Source organism: Anopheles gambiae, chromosome 2 (genome assembly GCF_943734735.2).
Source record: "Anopheles gambiae chromosome 2, idAnoGambNW_F1_1, whole genome shotgun sequence".
Lineage (NCBI taxonomy): Eukaryota > Metazoa > Arthropoda > Insecta > Diptera > Culicidae > Anopheles > Anopheles gambiae.
In genome coordinates, this window is record NC_064601.1 from 58,228,541 (window position 1) to 58,247,487 (window position 18,947).

At 31.3% G+C, this 18,947-nt stretch overlaps 1 protein-coding gene and 1 long non-coding RNA gene across 3 annotated transcripts in view; both read right to left on the minus strand.

Annotated features, from left to right (window-relative positions):
- The window catches only part of LOC1272724 (homeobox protein abdominal-A homolog), a 115,572-nt gene that overhangs the window by 72,436 nt on the left and 24,189 nt on the right, over positions 1–18,947 (minus strand). The window lies entirely within an intron of this gene.
- On the minus strand, positions 3,786–5,891 carry LOC133392117 (uncharacterized). Its single transcript, XR_009765465.1, has 2 exons — positions 4,374–5,891; positions 3,786–4,261 (listed from the first exon to the last, which is right to left on the minus strand). It is a non-coding gene; the product is annotated as an uncharacterized LOC133392117 (long non-coding RNA).

The window sequence follows — 18,947 nt, forward strand, 5'->3', positions numbered from 1 at the left end:
ATGGGTCTAATACTTTTCTTTTTTACTTTATTTTACTTAAAATTTTACTTTCCTATTTCACTGATAACACCGTGTCCGGACATACATCATATCTCCTGACAATCTTTCACATCACCTGTAAACTATACCGAAGCCAGCTAAAGGCTCAGTACGAGACGCATCAGAGTGGTCTGTTTGAATTGGTTTAGCCATTGCCCAACCATCTTGAAGATACTTCTGTCCAAGACTTGCCCAAACTATCGATCAGGGAAGAACGAGAGCGTACTTGGAAATAGGGCAACACGAGCGTCGTTCAGATTACCGGTTTTTCGTATGAAAGGTATTCAAAACTACGTTATTTTGATAAAACTTCGATTGGATTCTATAACACTTTTAAGTAAATGATACTTAAAATACATATTCACTCTTTAGTTTGCGAAAATAACAATGAAAATCCCGATTTGTTCACTTTTACACTACGCACCATGACCAAATCGTCAGTTGTAGACAAAGTATCCAAGATATACTGCGAAATTTGATACACCGTTGGTTAATGGTACCAATTATTGTCTTACGGAAAAAGGGACATTTTTGATGAAATAATGGTAAATTTAGGAAATGATGAAGTTGTTAAATAATTAACACTTTGCAAGAAAGTGCCGATTTTGAGATAAAACTATGGTTAGATGCTTGAAAATCGCTTATATCCTACAGTGCTGCTCATAGCAAAATGGTAAAAGATGCCAAACATCTTGGCAAAATATGTTGGGTGAAAAAAGGGTGATATTTTACAAACCGAAGTATGTAGCATGGAACTAATGATGCACAAATGTGTTAAAATGATCATATCATATAAAAAATCCATCTGTGGTTGTCAGTAAATTGATTGTTTTAGAGCGAAAATATTGTTCGTAGTAGCCATAATTGGTGCTATAGCCACTTACCACTTACACGCTATAGGTATACTTACCCTACAATATTTATAAAATAGCAAAAGCAAGTTATGAGGTTTGAGTTCTTACAGTAAAATATTTCTTTGTGATACTAGCATGTAATGTAGCTGTGTTTAAATGTATATTCGATATTGATATTACTCTCTGTTTATTGCAATATCAATATTTGTATTGCTTTTTGCCAAGAATGCTCCAAGAAATTCATTAAAAGTTAGACAACAGTAAGTCCACAACTTCAAGAAAGTAACATGCTTCGTTTAAATACTCTATTTTCTACCACTGAGATTGTGCTAACTAAGCATAATCAACCACTCAATTTATCGCTTCCTTTTTGAGTTTCTCTTTGCTATTGTGAAGTCATACACATACACGGTGTGCACGATAAATTTGACTCTTACGGTTTGTCTCATAATAACTGATTCCTTGGCATATCAACACAAGCAAAACGTCAACTGAAAGCTAACGTTGTATACTAACAAGTGATTTTTTTTTCCAATTTCATGTAATATGTTTAACCGGCTTGTTTTGTGGAAACGGATTACATGCATCATGATGATACGCGCCGGAAAGCAGCACCGGGACATCATTGAGTGTGCTATGTCTTCCCTGTGCTAATACCACGAAAATGATTCGTAATGAAAAAGAAAAGTGCATTGGAGGTTTTGTGGAAGATTTAAAAAGAATAATGCCCATCTGACGATCGGAATGTGCTCGTATCGACATTTTCCTCGCCAATCTGCAGGAAAAGTGCTGCAAAATGTGTGCGAATAAATTGCGTTTTAGCCAAATGGGACGTGATTTCACCGTATTTTTACAATTAGGGCCTTAAGCTCTATTCAGATAGCTACCGAAAGCTTATGCAATCTGTATTATAGCCATAGATTAGAAAAGAAACCAAGTAAAGTCGTATGTGGCAGTAGGACACGAAACTTTACTACGCGGCTGCCAAATGCTAAACTACTACGAGATCACATTTGATCTTCCAAATTACCAGATCTTTTGTCTATTCTGTTTTTGGCGAAGTTAAAGTTAAAAGATCGTTCAGCAACAATAACGCGCAATTATGCACAAACAATAAATCCGTGTAAACGGCTCTTTCCAAGTACGCTGTTGTAAGGGCTTGCTCCAAGTTTCGGGGACAGATAGAGGCTGTAATCGATGCCGAGGGTGGATGTTTTGATCAATTTCTGCAGCCAGCATAGTAAACTACTCTTTCTACTATAAATACAAATTCTGAAATGATAGATTTTCTTAAAAAAAAGTGTTTCTTTTTCCGTCGGTAACTGTCTAATTTATCGTGCACACCGTGTACAACGACAACATGTTCGCGAAGTTTTTGGAGAACCGTTGACAAAGTCGAGTTACTTTTAAACTGTGAATGGTTATTAACGAATGGAATAATGCTTCTATCGCATCATCTGAACAACAAGGCGACGCTTATTCGCATAAGGAGGTCATAACAAAAAAAAAACACTTTTTTGATGATGTTGTGATTATTTATACATACATTTCAAAATATGCCCGTATAATCAAAAAATTTGAACTGGTTTCCAATATATGTATTAAAAAGTGTAATTGCAAAAATATCAATGATATACCCATTTTGTTTATTTGGGCCAAAAGGACAGTAAACATCATACAATTAACAAGCAGCCGTAATTGAAACATAGACCTTAGTTTTTATGCACCGGATATAGTGTTACGAAAATGTACACATTTTCGGTGCAAAATGTGTAATTTTTAGCATTAAGTAGATATATCCCTAAAATTAGTTTTTTTACCGGATAAAATTGAACTTCATTCTTCAAAACCCTTCAGTATTTCAAGAGCTGTTTACAAGTGTTGAACTAAATGGTTAGAAGAGTCAATATTATTTTTCTGTTGAAATATTTTTAGCCGGTCTCATGGTACAGTTGTCAATTCGTACGACTTAACAACATGGCCGTCATGGGTTCAAGCCCCAAATAGGCCGTGCCACCATACGTAGGACTGTCTATCCTGCTATGGGGGGTAATCCAAAAGTCATTGAAAGCCAACCACACTAGTGGTACAGGCAGGCCTTGACGGACAACGGTTGATGAGCCAAAAATAAGAAGAAGAAGAAATATTTTAAACAGCTACGTTTTTTATTAAACAAAAATGGGCAGCATGAAACACATGATAAGAAAATGTTATAAAATGTTTTTATTTAATTTGAGTAAGGAATCAGACGTTTTAAAAATCAATTCATTGTTCTGTAAATAAAAAAACTGTTATGACAATGAAAGTAATGATATAAGAATGGACAATTTTAAAATTTTGAAGAAAACTTTTAAATGTAAGACATGTTGTTTTCTTTAATTTAAAAGTAAAAAATGAACTGATTACACTTTTTTGTATTTGAAGGTAATACTTAATGCTCATTTAATTGATCAATGAATAAAGTTACTGCAAAACCTTTATAAAAGGTATTATGACCTTTCTAATTATTTCGCTTTTTTGGAAACTGGGCATGTTGGTTAGATTTTTTTCAGATACCTCGTATCAATTGAAAATTGAAGGCCATGATAGAATGAAGTGATTTATATCATGTAAGAAATTGATTAGTTATGTATAAAAAAGTAGTAGAAATTTTTGAATAACAGCACCATATCTACATGTATTTCAAAATTACATTGTAATAATCATGTAAATTGCTATTGCCCCAGTAAATAGGAACCCAGCGATGATACATAAAGTATGTAATGAAAACTGTTCCATTAAAAATTTAGAAACAAATTATGTTTTAAACCTTCTACCAATGGTTCTTATTATTCTAAAATCAAAATCTAGATTTAGAAGTGCAAAACAGAAATAAATAAAAAAAAACCTGGATTAAATTTAATCAAAATATAATTTTAATTCGTTTAATTCATTAACAACAGCACCAATGCGGACATTCTTGCATGTTCTGTTGCATTAATTTTGAACAAAGACAATCTTTGGAAAGAAAGACAGTGAATGAAGAATGAAGGCCCAGAGCCGTCGGTGGGTTATTTTATGCTTTGTTCCATGTCACTAATGCTAGTTACGGTCGTTGGTTTTGAACAGTCGTTGTTCACAGCAAGCATTGCTAGAATCATTCACAATACAATGCAAGGAAACACCCATGGTAGGAAATGAAACCTGAGGTCGAATCAGCCACAAGAAACCGCTCGTCGCAAACAGTGTGAGGCAGCCTAAGGCAGAGTGTGATCATCACTTTTATCGCACAAATGGGCAATTCTCGACTCTTTCACACTCAATAAAACAGACACTCTTCAGAAACCGTGGTTCAGTTACGTCCGCGTTCAGTAGCATGTAGACTCGCCCTGCCCCATTGGTAATCACGTTGGAAGAACAGAGACCCAAAATTAGACACAAAAATGCGCACAAACATCTAGAAATACAGTAGAAACCGATTTCACGTTCTCTTTTGCTCACCTTGTTTACTACTGCTTATGGATTCTCTTTGTCTTCGGAGGACGATTCTGTGGTAGGCCAGTCAGAAAAGGAAGCTGCACGATACGACTATCAAATGAAAACTTCCCGTGATTTTATGTCCCATTCTATCTCGCATAAAAGTGTCGTAAAACTCGTAAAACCGTGAGAGTATGACAATGCCACGAGCCTTCCTCAAACACGTTTCTAGTCGAACCGTGCACTCATACTAACAAAGCAGACGTCATAAAAATCACTATAACTGTCCCATTTATGCGTACATAAATGGAGCTATAAAAACTATGTGGGATGCTGCTGCCTCACTTTTGCAAACATGGCAGAGAGTTTCGGAGGGTTTGAATCAACTCATGACAAAATCTTTATAAATAGACGGGCATTTGTGCGCACACTCTACTTCAACCCGCAGATGGTTTCTTTTCATTCGCTCTCTTGTTTCTCTCTCTTTTTCTCTCAATGTTTCGCTTTTCAAAGGAGTAGATGCGTGAATGTTTAACACACACCTTCGTTAGAATGAATAAATTACTGTGGTTACAATCATGGCTTCCTATTAAATCGACAGAAAATGGGCGGATCATTCTATTGCTTATTTGCTTTGCCATTCGTTCGCAGGGGAAAATACAGTATAATAGACCAAAATGGGACAGTTGACTGTCAGAAAGCTTAATTCAATTTTAGTATCTTATTTTTGCGTATCTTGTATTTCATCTACATTTTAAGATAATGTAGTAATAAATGATGCGATTCTAGTATTGTTACTATTAGATTTCTTTAAAAAAAAATATTGTTTGTTTGTTTGTTTGTTGTTTTTTATTACGGCCTGGCCGTATTAACCCCTTTCGAGGAAGTGTATTTAACAAAAAAAACTATTCCTATAGTACAAAACTTGTACGTGATGGCTGCAGTAGTTTTACCACAAAACAACTAAGATAACAAAAAATATTAGAAATAAAATATTTATAAAATATAGACTTAGGATAAGGCTCTACAAAAACTTTTTGGATTTTAATGGTTTTTATTTCTTATGATTTCCACAGACGATTAGCCTTTGATGGCAACCAACTTCACATTTTTCAGTGAATAGAAATATGTGTTAAAGTCATTTTTTCGACTATCTATGCTGTGGTTAAAGAAATTATAAATAGAAACAATTTTTGGATTAGAGCAAGAATGTATAAGAATGAATAATATTATAATATCTAAGATACAATTAAAAAGTGAACATGTGTTTTACTTAAAGCTTCGTGAAAAACTAATGTGAATACAGGTTGGAACTCAACTATTTTTTCCTTAATATTTTTTTGCACATTCAAAAATATCTCACTTCACACTTATCCCTTGTTATGGCGAGGAATGCACCCTTAAAACGATATTGAATATAAAATAGTTGAGCTTGACATGGTGCTTAGCATAAATGCAAATATATTTTTTGACCTGCCTATGCATGAAAAGAAATACCATAAGTTTTTTTTTTGAAAATGGTGATGTACGAGTACGGCACTTCATTAGCAAATATGTACAAATATTGCAATATATATTCATAAATAAATAAATAGATATATATTTATTAAGATACATATATATATTAATATATATATATCTATATATATATATATATATATATATATATATATATATATATATATATATATATATATATATATATATATATATATATATATATATATATATATATATATATATATATATATATATATATAAATATTTACATATATAAATATATATATATATATATATATATATATATATATATATATATATATATATATATATATATATATATATATATATATTTATAGATATATATATATAAATATATATATATATATATATATATATATATATATATTTATATATGTAAATATTTATATATATATATATATATATATATATATATATATATATATATATATATATATATATATATATATATATATATATATATATATATATATATATATATATATATATATATATATATATATATGTAAATATATATTATTTATATTTCTATTTATATTTCTCATGTAGGTATTTTATAAAAACAAAGCATTTTTTTATGAGACTTCTCATACCTAACCTGTCTATAGTATATAAATAAAACATGGAAAACAGAGACAAGTTACACGTCAGCATTTTTTCCCGTTCAAAATCTATTCCTTTTTTTCAAAATTTTTAAATGCGTGCCCTGAGCTGATTAACGATTCTTTAGTTAAATTATGACCTTTCCGATAGGCAAAGCTTTGCCTAGTAATGGATTGTAGGTTTATTTATTTCTTCTTCGTAAAGCATCACAGCATATCGAACAAGATATTCCATGACATTAGAGGCATTGGTTTCACAAAGCCAACCTATCATCCAAAGATACTTCATTATAGAGTGTACACCGCCGTGCTAAGAGAAACTTCCAGAACGCAGGAACAAAAAGCGGTGTATCTATAAAGTAGGATAGCTTGGTGACATGAATTTCATGTTTTTTATGTGTCTCCTGTTTAAAATATGTTAAGCATAAGTAGACTATAAAACTGGGTGAACTCAAAAACATGCAGGAAACTAGATACATTTTCATGATTTATAATCGCTTCATCAATGAATTGAATCGTTGAGAAAAATACCAAATAGGGTAAATGTACCTATAGTGGTGGTAGTACCAATAGTGGTGGTATTGCACTAAAATGCGGTTCATACGGCAAATTACAAGTAATTATGTTATTTACGTTAGTGTGAAATGTTCTTTAGCCTTTTACAAAGGGTTTAAAGGTTAAATGGGGCCAATCCGTTGTTTAGTGACCGAAAAATCCATTATTTTGTGAAATGTGTCAACATTTTTCCAAAATCCTTAGGATTTCATAACGAAACTCATTTTTCTGTTTACGTTCTAAATGACTACATAACCACGCAATCACAAGTTTTACAACATAATTGTTATGAAATGTTATTGTTTTACTAAAATTATTTGCCTTTTGACCATATTTATGCATTTTTAAGTGTTTTTTACCATAGTGCCATTATAGGTACACAAAACAGGCATGTTCCTATAGTGGTTATAGTTATAAAATCAATAAAAACAGGTCGTTTTAGATTTTTTTGAGGAAATTTTTGACATGTCGTACTGTTTTCACTAAAATAAGCAAAAGAAATAAGTTTTGTGTAGGTAATTTACCAAAAACAGGCCAAAATTCGCTTATATGGTTGAAAGAAAAATTGACTTCAAATCAAGCACACTCTTCCGGGTGTAGGTTGACAACAGGTGTGATGCAGTACTTTAGTGAATAGTTTCATTAATCAAATTTATACATTTTGTTACGATCAAATTACGCAAGAAACCAATATTATGGCAGTAATCCTTGCTATTCATACCAAAACAGCTTCGAAACTAAGTTTCATTGATATTATACACCGTTTTTGATGCATCTTTGTTTACCACCACTATAGGAACACAATACGACGACTATAGGAACCATACCTCCATTATAGGTACAACGAAGCAGTCACAAAAATATGTAGTTTTTCGTAAATTTGATGTATTTCATGATAAAAATGATTGTGATTGCGTAGATAAAACATATTCCAATTGGTTTGTGTTAAAATATTCAGAAATTGTCCTTGCTGACACTTTAAATCCATTAAAACACATCGGCACCACTACAAATTGCACCACTATTGGTACATTTACCCTATTTGAGTTGATTTTCTTACTAGTAACACTTTGATAACATTATACTTTTTCTAAAACAAATGAGGCACGAGCAGTTCTGAATAAAAACTTCTTCGATTTGTTATAATACACTCAACCATACAGATTTTCAATGTCTAGTTGGACAATTGTGTAATAGTTATCGCTAGTTTAGATTATATAAGCCCTCGAGGATAAAAACTCAACAACATTTACAGTGTTGACTAACATAAATAAATCAAATGGTACAAAACACTTTATTACTCATAGTTTGTCATGTAGTTCATGTAGATAGAATAATTTGATCAGTACAATTTACAAGCAATTCGAACCCAACGTACTCAAATATGCATATGCATTTTTAGTGGTTAAAATGCGCATTATTCACAGAAATAAACATTAACAAATAGCCAAAAATAAATGTGTATTTTAAATTAGTAACTACTTTTCGGTAATAATTCGTTAATACATTAAGCAAATCTTAATGTGACACATCCGGTTTCCGAAGCGTTTTTTTAAGTTGATTAAATTAATAGTTGAATACAAAAATAATTAAACTGGATACACTGGTGCTAGATCGGAAAAATATATGGCAACGACCAAATATGATCTTATTTATTTCTTTAAATAAACCACAGCAAATTCTTGATGGAAGCAATAGCCTTCAAGTTCCTAATAGGAAAACAGAACAAAAATATTACCCATGAGCGGGAATATGTGATAAAAAGCTCCCTGGTGCACAACCCTTACAAGACATTTAAATTCATGTAATTGGATTCAGGTTTGTTGTCCTAGTGGTTTAGTTACATGGCCTTCTTTGGACAAAATACATGGCTGTTACAGCACAATAAATCAAATCGCAAATTAACTACGCATTTATTAATAACTTTACTCTGGTTGCATAGTGGCACAGTTTAACAAATTTGGGGCATTACTTTCCGAGGAGTTATAATTATTCAAGTATGCCTGGTAACTTGCTGCACGAGCGATAAGAACTCAACAACCGTCAAATTCTATTAGCTTGTGATGACTTTACAGCTGCCTCTTAACAACAGCTTTGAATTCAATTAGTAATAAAATGCATATCTAATAGAATTTTTCCTTCCTAATATCTGCAAGCAACACTCATGTTCGGAATGGACTATGAGAGTAAAAGGAATTAAATCTTTTTTCATTCATAATTCGGTAGTTCATTTTTTAAATACGTACACATTCATACACAGGTACTTCCTCAATTACGGTAATTTTATTACTGTTACACAGTGATCGAGAAATACTTCTTTATGAAATTCCCGTCATGGGTTCAAATCATAAACATATAGGGCTCTTAAATGCGTATAATTGATAATCTCGATATGGATATTACAATAAATCATACATTGTTAATTCCCGTAGTATCTTCTTGGCAGACCAGATTTTTGTATAACAAAAGAAGAAATTGATTTATAAATAACAACTGAACTGAAAATAACATTAATCTTATCCATTTTCTTGTATGGGACTAGTTTTTTAACATGTTTTTTTAATTTAACATATTGTCATAGGAAAATATCCCTATTCTTTTCATTCATCTCATTCAAAGTTTTTGTTTTTTTTTTGTTTAAAGAAATCCTGTCGTGTATGTTGGAACAATGTTTCAGCCCAATGAACTACTTTTTTTTAATTGTTTTGAGATTTATATAATATTATAAAAAGATTTATTGGTAGTCTGTGTAGTCTGAATTACTGATGATTATATCATTCATTGAAAAAAAAATTAAACTTGTGTGGCAAAAGAAGTAGAGAAAAAAAATTATTTGCCGCCAGTTCAATTAAACTTTTCCTGAATGAAGTAGTATTAATTGAATGTTATTTTTATACGCACAGTGTTATTGCAGTTCATTCACCGTTTGTGATACTGTTTATGCGCATAGTAGATGTTGTGTGTTGACGACATTGAAGTGAATAAACATTACATTAAAATAAATCATTGTAATTTTTGACACATTCAACAACCCACCAACCATTGCCATCAGTTTTAAATTCTTTAATTTTAAAAATAATGTGTTGGCTGTATTGATCCAGGAAAAAAGTTTTCTTTTGTTCTGATCACTTCAATAAGGCTTATCATCACATATAGCAGTCTAAAACATTTAGTTCACAGGTAAAGGTATGTATTGACGTCGAAAAGTCGATCATTATCTTAGCAAATGCTAAGCAGCTAACAGATCTTGATACCAACACATAAACTATCTTTAAAAATGCTAAATTGAGCACATGGTAATTTTTTAGATCGGAGGTACGCAATTTAAACTTTTCCCTTTAAGAAAATTGTATATAATTGTGCAATTTGGGATCATTGTCGATCGGTACTAAAAAATGATGCTTGATTATCTAACGATAGCATCGTCAATTTTATGGATGGAAAATTGGAAGACAATTCAAAAACGATTGTTACACGTGTTTCCAAGTTCACCATATAGTCATTCTGCTGATTTAATTAAAAAAAAAAACTTATCAAACATAAATATGTCATATGAATCTGTTTTCCTGTCATTGCTGCTGATTTAATTTTAAAAAAAACTTATCAAACATAAATATTTCATATGAATCTGTTTTCCTGTCATTGCTCTTTGGTTAAAATGTCATAATACCCACAGCATTGCAATATCACGGCATTCACAGAACTAGTTTAATACAATTATTTATTCATGCTTTAAAATATTTTACCGTATTTTAGCATGTATGACGTCCTCAGTATGTAGGGCGGTACCGTGGTACAGTCGTCAACTCGAACGACTCAATAACATGCCCGTCATGGGTTCAAGTCTAGAATGGACCGTGCCCCCGTAGCAAGTATTGACTGGTAATGAATTAATTTTCTAAAGCCTGTTTAGACCGGTATGCCCGCGTAGGACGTTACGCCAAATAGAAGAAGAAGAAGACGTCCTCCGTACACAACGACCCCCTAATGATTAATTCTTCAACTAATAAAAAAGTAAGTTATTTTTGTAATACAACATTATAGCAACTTTTTTATAGTTTACGATTTATATCACAATAAAAAAACAATCTCTATTTACCCTCGCTTCTGTTTTCAATGCATTATAATTTTCAACGCATTTATGTCATCGTAATCATTAAATTACACTATGGGTCGCAAACAAATCGCGGTCATAAGTCATTTTTGTAGTATATCCGATATATATCATATCGAATCTTGTCTAAAATGGTTAATTTATTGGTAAAACATGATTTTAAGCGTTGAAAATCCAGATGGCGCCACTGTATACCAATTTTACAGGGTTTTTCAAATATTAAAATATTTTTTCACACAATGTACAATATACGGCTCAATAACAAGGCCGAACAGAGAATCATAGTGTCATATTTAACCAAAGTCTTTCTAACGAGTGAAAAACCTATTTCCCTTTGCTGTACATCGCCACAGAAACATACTTCAATCGATGAATACAATCGTCATCAACATACTTTTATATTTGAGAATCATTGTATTGGTTTTAATAATGAAACGTTTAAAATTACCAACACAAAATTTAAAAAAATATATATAAATCAAGTATTAAAAAATAAATAGATATCATCAATATTCCAAGTGCCCATAGCACCCTACAATAGGCAATTCATTATTTAAATAGAAGTATAATTAAATATTAAATAAAAGTAAATTATTTAAAGTTTTTTTTAATATTATTTAAAGTTAAAAGTAAAAAAAAATGATTAGGCAACTACTTTATCTCGGTCGGCATTATTAAAGAAAACAAAATATTAGGAGTAATTTGTTTTATCCTATTGTCAATTTTATATGGTTTAAAGTTAACGCAACGTTTTCAATTCCTCTTATTGCCGCCTTTAAGCCGTATACTTAATTTGATATATCTTCGTCAATAACGCTGAAACCTCCCGCGTTCGATACAAAAAATGGATCACAGTTTCTGGATATTTTTAATTGTTTAATTGTTTATTTCTCGTTCAATGGATAACAGTTATCTGCGTGAATGTTCTTAAGTCTAATATTTGTTTAAAATAAGTAGAAAGATCAACTTAATAACTCGTTTCGAAGGCGGTTTTTAAAGGATTGCACTGAGGTTCCAAAATCAAACATATGACGAACTTCATTAACTTCATATGTTGTTATAAAATAATAGGTACGTACAAAATATTGCAGCTTTTCAAAAAATACAAAAATCCCGAACACTCCGCCATGCCAAGTAGTGGAATTTGAAGCAGTGTGCGATAGGGACAAGAGTACCACCAAGATTTTTTCCATAGAAACTTTGGTAAAATGACCAATTGTGTATAGAGTTGGCTGCGTTCCAATGACTAGGTATACTGTGCCGAATTTCATATAGATCAATCGATCTTCCCCATTGTTTTGAACTGATTTAAGTTGAGTTTCAAAATTGAGCAGAATATTATAGTTTTTTAATCAAACCAAATAAGCTTTCAAAAATCATGGGAACAATCAACCGAGAAAATATTTACATCACCGTAAAGCTGAGAAAAGTGAAATTTGTGGGGTTGGTTGAAAAAAACTCTCCTTTTGTCACTGAAAAATTCAATTTAAAAAAAAAAGTTACATCTTTTGGGGCTCTCTTGCCCTCTATTGCTCTCTTACCTCTATTTGGGGCAAGTATGCCACCATCTTCCTGTGGTATAGTCCACTATTATGTAAGGATTCCGCTATGGAAAAACAGACAAGCAAAAAAACATATTCAGATACAGTTTGTGATGAAAAAGGGTTCATTGGTGACTCAAGACATGTAGGAGTACATATTCTAGTGCCACAAACGTAACAATTTCCAATGATCTAAAAAATACGTTCATTTTAACCAGGTGGCCGTCTTGCCCCATATGGGTGGCACTCTTGCCCCATAGCACAAAACAACGTCTTTTTTTACCCTTTTTAAAACGCTTCAAAAACAGTTTTGTTTGCACTTTTTTCAAGCGAAACTCATTTATGAGTGAGGAAAAAGATGTAAAATGGTTATAAGATTTAAATCGGCTTTTGACAAATACGTTCAATGAGTTATAACATGAAATGCTTAAGGTGGCACACTGGCCCCAAATTCCGCTACAGGGCGAGCGGTAGTGTTCTTTGTGCGGTAGTGCAGGTGAACGATTTTTATAGGGCGCATCTTGCAACGGCGCACTCCAAACATGTTTGAATGCATTTTTTTACATTTGATGTTAAATTATGAACCTAAATTTGTCACAGCATGTTAACCACAAGTACAATGAGGTTTGGACAAAAATTGAAGATACGCAAAAGTAAACATTATTTAATTTATTACCAAAGTTGAAAATATTTTTTTCGGTACATTTTTTTATTTTGTAATAAATTTAACCATCAAAATAAGAATGGAATATTTATGTTTTATTTTTCATTAAAAAGAAATAAAATTTTCTTTTTAACAATATATCATTCATGCACCTACTACAAATATTCACACCTAAACTCATTTTGTGAAAATAGGACAAAAGATGGGGGTAAAAGCGAAGTTTGGAAAGAATTATCAACTTTGACCAGTCATAACTTCTAAAGTTGAAATGATAGAGTTATAATAATACAGATTTTTTTTAATTTACTATTTACCTTTGTAATAAATAAATGCGATATTTTTTTCATCCGAAAATATATTGTTTTGAGACTTCCAACCACCCTTGTCCCACTTTGCATTATACTAAAATACGGTACATAGCTTTTTGATTTTGATTTGGACTCTTAATTAACTCACCGCAACGATTCTTATTTATTTGACGATAGTTATACGACTGTCTTCATAATAAAAAATCATAAAAATAATTAATTTTCCAGTTTCAATGTATTTGCACTGAGTCATAGCACACGACAAACAACAAAAATATATTCCTTCTGCATAGAAATTCTCCAGAGGGTAATAAAAAAGCGATAAGAAAGCCGTATAGAAATGTCCTTCAAAATAAAAAAAAAAAACTATAACCCTTCAAAGAATAATAATATGTACATACTGCAAGGTTCAACCTACGGGTGGGACGGTTCAAGTTATTTTCTTTACCTATTACTTCGTTTGTAATTTACCATACACTTCGCGTAAAGATGTTATTGGGTAGCTGTAAATCTTGGCTGACGCTTTTCTGTAGATGTGTGCTACAGGTTTTGCCATTTTTTATGAATTTTTTGTCTCTTCACAAAAAGCGCTCACAATAAAATACCAAACATGATGAACATAAATCCAAGGACATCGCACAGTTCATCCATTGTTACCCAAAAATTGCAAAAAAAACATTAAAGGATATAGACAACAAAGAGCAAACGAAGCTAACCAAAAAGAAAAGATCAAATAGTTATAAGTTTTGCCTGCTTATGGAACCCTTCTCTTATAGCCATTTATCTTAGACAGAAGCAGCCACAGTTTTGTTATGTATACCCTTCAATGCTACTAAAAAAATGTTAAGGTATTTGTACAATAAGATTTTCGACAGGATTGACTCAATGGTTAGTCATAAATCATCGGATTATAACTTACAATTCTTGATTTTCAACCATTATTTATTTGCTGAAAAGAGTTTTTTAAAATTGAGTGAACTATTTTCACTACCACAATATTCACTGTGACAGCAGTACAAAGCCGATCATGGTACAAAAATTAATTTGACTGTTGAACGTTGATTTTAGCGTCAAATAGTATCAAATGTTATATTATTTCAGTTTTTATTAATATTACGTTTAACTTATGTATTATTCAGGATTTGACAAGTCAGAATCAAATGTCAGCAAAACTATTTCAGTACAATCAGCAAAACAAGGATTTTAGGGTTGTTTCATGCGATATTGATTGCGTTTACCTAAAAATAAGGATATTCTGTACAAAAAGGTACGAGCACTAGCGAATGCGTACATGAAATGCATAATAACATTGCTTTCAACCACATAATCTCAAAATCCGTGTTTGTATTTGCAAAACAATGAAAAAGGCTTTTAAAACACCTTGAGCGATTGAAAAATCATATTGTGCCTAAGAAAATAGCATCGGTGCGGTGAAACAACAACTTTTGATAGCTAAAATGAATCTTGAGCAAGGTCCATAATTTACTACATGTCGGTCCGTCCTGTGTGCTATGACAAATTTTCATTTGACAGATAGGAAGTCCTAAGTTAATTAGCAACTTAGTCCTTAACAAACCTATGAATTAAAGCCATATGGCGTATTCGTTTTAATTTTTAATATGAAAAGCTTTACAATACAGTGGAACGTCGTTCATCTAGACCAGCGATGCCAAACCGATTGGATCCCGAGGGCCAAACTTGAAATAGTAGTACGGGCCGCAACTTAGTTTTTATATCATATTATACGATACAAAAATCCGATCGTTAGCAGTTCCTTTCATTTCATATAGCAATAACAGACACGTTGTAATACTAAAAAAGCAAAATAAATTTTATTCAAGCTAAGAAATGTGTTTCTAAATGACGTTTTTAGGAGATTGTATTTATTTAAATATAGGCATCTGGTTACATTTGGATGGTTTATTAATGGTAGAATATTAAAAGTTATGTTAATATTGATGTAATTAAATTTATCAACATTTTTGAGTTAGCATTGATTGAGAACAGCATTTACGAACTTAAGAACAACTATTATGGCATCTAAAATTAGAACTATAAGCTCACCTACAGTCTAGTCCACGCGTCTGTGAACTCGTACAACTGTGCAATATGACGATTTAAATCTCGTATTCACCGTGTCCCCCAAATAAGAATTGACTATCTGTGATGTAAAAAAATAAGCCACACTAAGTGTACCTTAACAGTGGCTTAGGCAGACGACCAACTATGATTGTTGCTACAATTCCAAATGAAGCAAACAAGCAAAAGAACAAGAGATATTTCAATACAATAAAAACTTTTAAGAGCTTGAATTGAATTTTGAATTAGAATTCATTTGAATTAGGCTCCAGACATTAAAAGTGAGTTTTAACGAACCTAAGCTGAACGAATTGTATGAAAAATAATTGCTAATTGTTAAACTGTGATATTTAAAGATATGTTGTAAAAATTATTTGTTTGCTTTGAGGGAAAACGCTGGTGGAATCACCCGCAATAAAATACTCAACTTTAAAAATTTAAGCCCAAGAGGGTGAGAGACTAGGCAAAATGGAATACAATAAATTTTACGATATCATGCATGAGGGTGATTTCATGGTTTTTGGTAAAAAACGTATACATATCTTTTCGATTAAAAGAATGTATATATATATATATATAAATATATATATATATATATATATATATATATATATATATATATATATATATATATATATATATATATATATATATAGATATATATATATATAGATTCATATATGTATATATATGAATATGTACATGAATATATATATATATATATATATATATATATATATATATATATATATATATATATATATATATATATATATATATATATATATATATATATATATATATATATATATATATATATATATATATATATATATAATACATTCATATATATATTCTAAAATTCTTATCAAGAACTTATCACTGCTTATTCTCTTGGGCCGGATTCGTGGTACAGTCGTCAACTAGTAAGATTTAACAATAAGATTGGGTTTACGCCCCGAATCAACCGCGCCCACATTGACTGCCTATACTGCTATGGTTAACAAAAAGTCACTAAAAGCCAAGCCCACCAGTAGCAGCACAGTGATTGTTGTGCCAAAGAAGAAGAAGCAGACCACCAATAACAATTTAACCTTCGTATTTATAACCAAAACTGCACCTTTTCTTCTTTAACCATCTACTTGAGTAGGTGATATATATATATATATATATATATATATATATATATATATATATATATATATATATATATATATATATATATATATATATATATATATATATATATATATATATATATATTTAAACATATATATTGATATATATTTTAAACAAGAAATAGCATTGGTACTAATAACAAATGTATTGTTTAAACTTATTTTATGATTCTATAACAAAAATATTCCTTTTTTAGTATAATTTATCATGTATGGCTTTGAGTAATATTAATTTAATGCACAATAAAAGTTCAACTTACATTAATAGACCGCCATGTCCTGCAGTTTATAGGGTCAAGTATTTCAAGCAACATGACTTTAGAAAAATATTTGGAGCTAGAAAACTTTTGGAATGGGATCTGTTAATATACAGGGATTTTAAGGATAATATCGACATGTTCAGCGAGTTGTAGTTTTTTAAGGCATATAAAAGACTCTTTCAGCGAGATGTAGAATTGTTTGGAAATAGGCGTTGACATATTTGACTATACTGTAGAGCTGTCAAATTCGTACTCCGTGGACTGCAGCTTAGATCATTCTCATCAGTAGATAAACAAACGGGTTTCGAAAAAATATTTCAAAAAAATCATCCAATTTGTGTATTCAAAAGTATGTGAAATGATTATTTGCTACTTTTAATAAATTTAAGAAAGAAACATTAAACGCTACGGCACAGGGAGTAAGCAAAACAAATGACAGCTCTACAGAATCGCCGAATATGTCAACGCCTATTTTCGATCTATATCTCGTTGAAAGATTCTATTATTATAACAAAACTTAAACTCGCTGAATATGAGGCTCGTATTCTTAAACTGTTTACCTTAAACAAGTGTATTGTTATCTGTCTTTAGAGTGGAAAATGTGTTATATTTCTATCGTTTTTATTTGTATTTCTATAAAAGAGAACCGTTTCCAAGAATTTTGGTGCAAGTCTTGTCAACCCACCAGTGGGCAGTTATGATAGAAGCTGATAATCTACCACTTTTAATGGGATGCAGAATATGTTTGTATAACTTTTCATTACATCTGTACGTAAATCCCTTGCTACTGCACACGATTTTCAAATGAATGTAACTCCACATACATGTCCACATACGCATAGACTTCTGATATGTGGACATTAGAGCTTAAATTTGTGCAAACCTGGTTACCCTAAGGGCAAATATGCCTGAGTCCAATATCGTTCCATTCCAAAGGAGTAAAATAAATGACCCAAAGGTTAGTCAGGATATTAAACTCATACCCTGGCTCAATTTAAACAGGCATTGTTTGACTATAATCAACTTTCCATGTTCTTCTGTAAGAGACCGAGTATCGGAAATGGTCGGTTAGCGAGAAAATAATACACCGATAATGAGACATTTTAATGATCCTGAGATAGAACAGTGGTAGTGATATATGCCGCAACGTCGCCCACATGACATGGATAAGTAAGTAGTAAGCTATGTGAACTGATGACTAAGAAAAATATCCTAGGGTTTTGGGCTGATGCTGTCTGCTCTTCTGAATAGTGCTATGGAATTGAAAATAATGCTTTCCACTAGTTTGATTTTAATACAGTATACGATCAACAAAATGTGTGTAGATATTGTTATCATCTGAATCACCACCACAACAAGTGAAAAGAATTGAATGTTTTAGAAAGAATTTTTTATTTGGAATTATTCATACCAAAAAAACAGTAAAGAAACCATTCTGCTATTCAAAACCTGTTAGAACATAGTGGGGGGAAATGTTTCAACATTGGAAGAAGAGCGCTAAAATAGTTAGCTTTCTTAATGGAAGAGTCATGTTAAAACTCCATACAACGGCAAACGTTAAGTTAAACTCAGATTTTCTGTCATCCGATTTCAATTTGAAGCCCAAAAAACTGAAATTTTATCCTATCAGTGGAACAATATTTATCATCCAGATTCATTTTCTTTTTTTTTCATTTTACAGATACTTTCCGCCGTATTGGATTCCACAATTTGTGTACAAGCATAGTTTAATTTTCAAAAAGTTTTGTTTTCTGC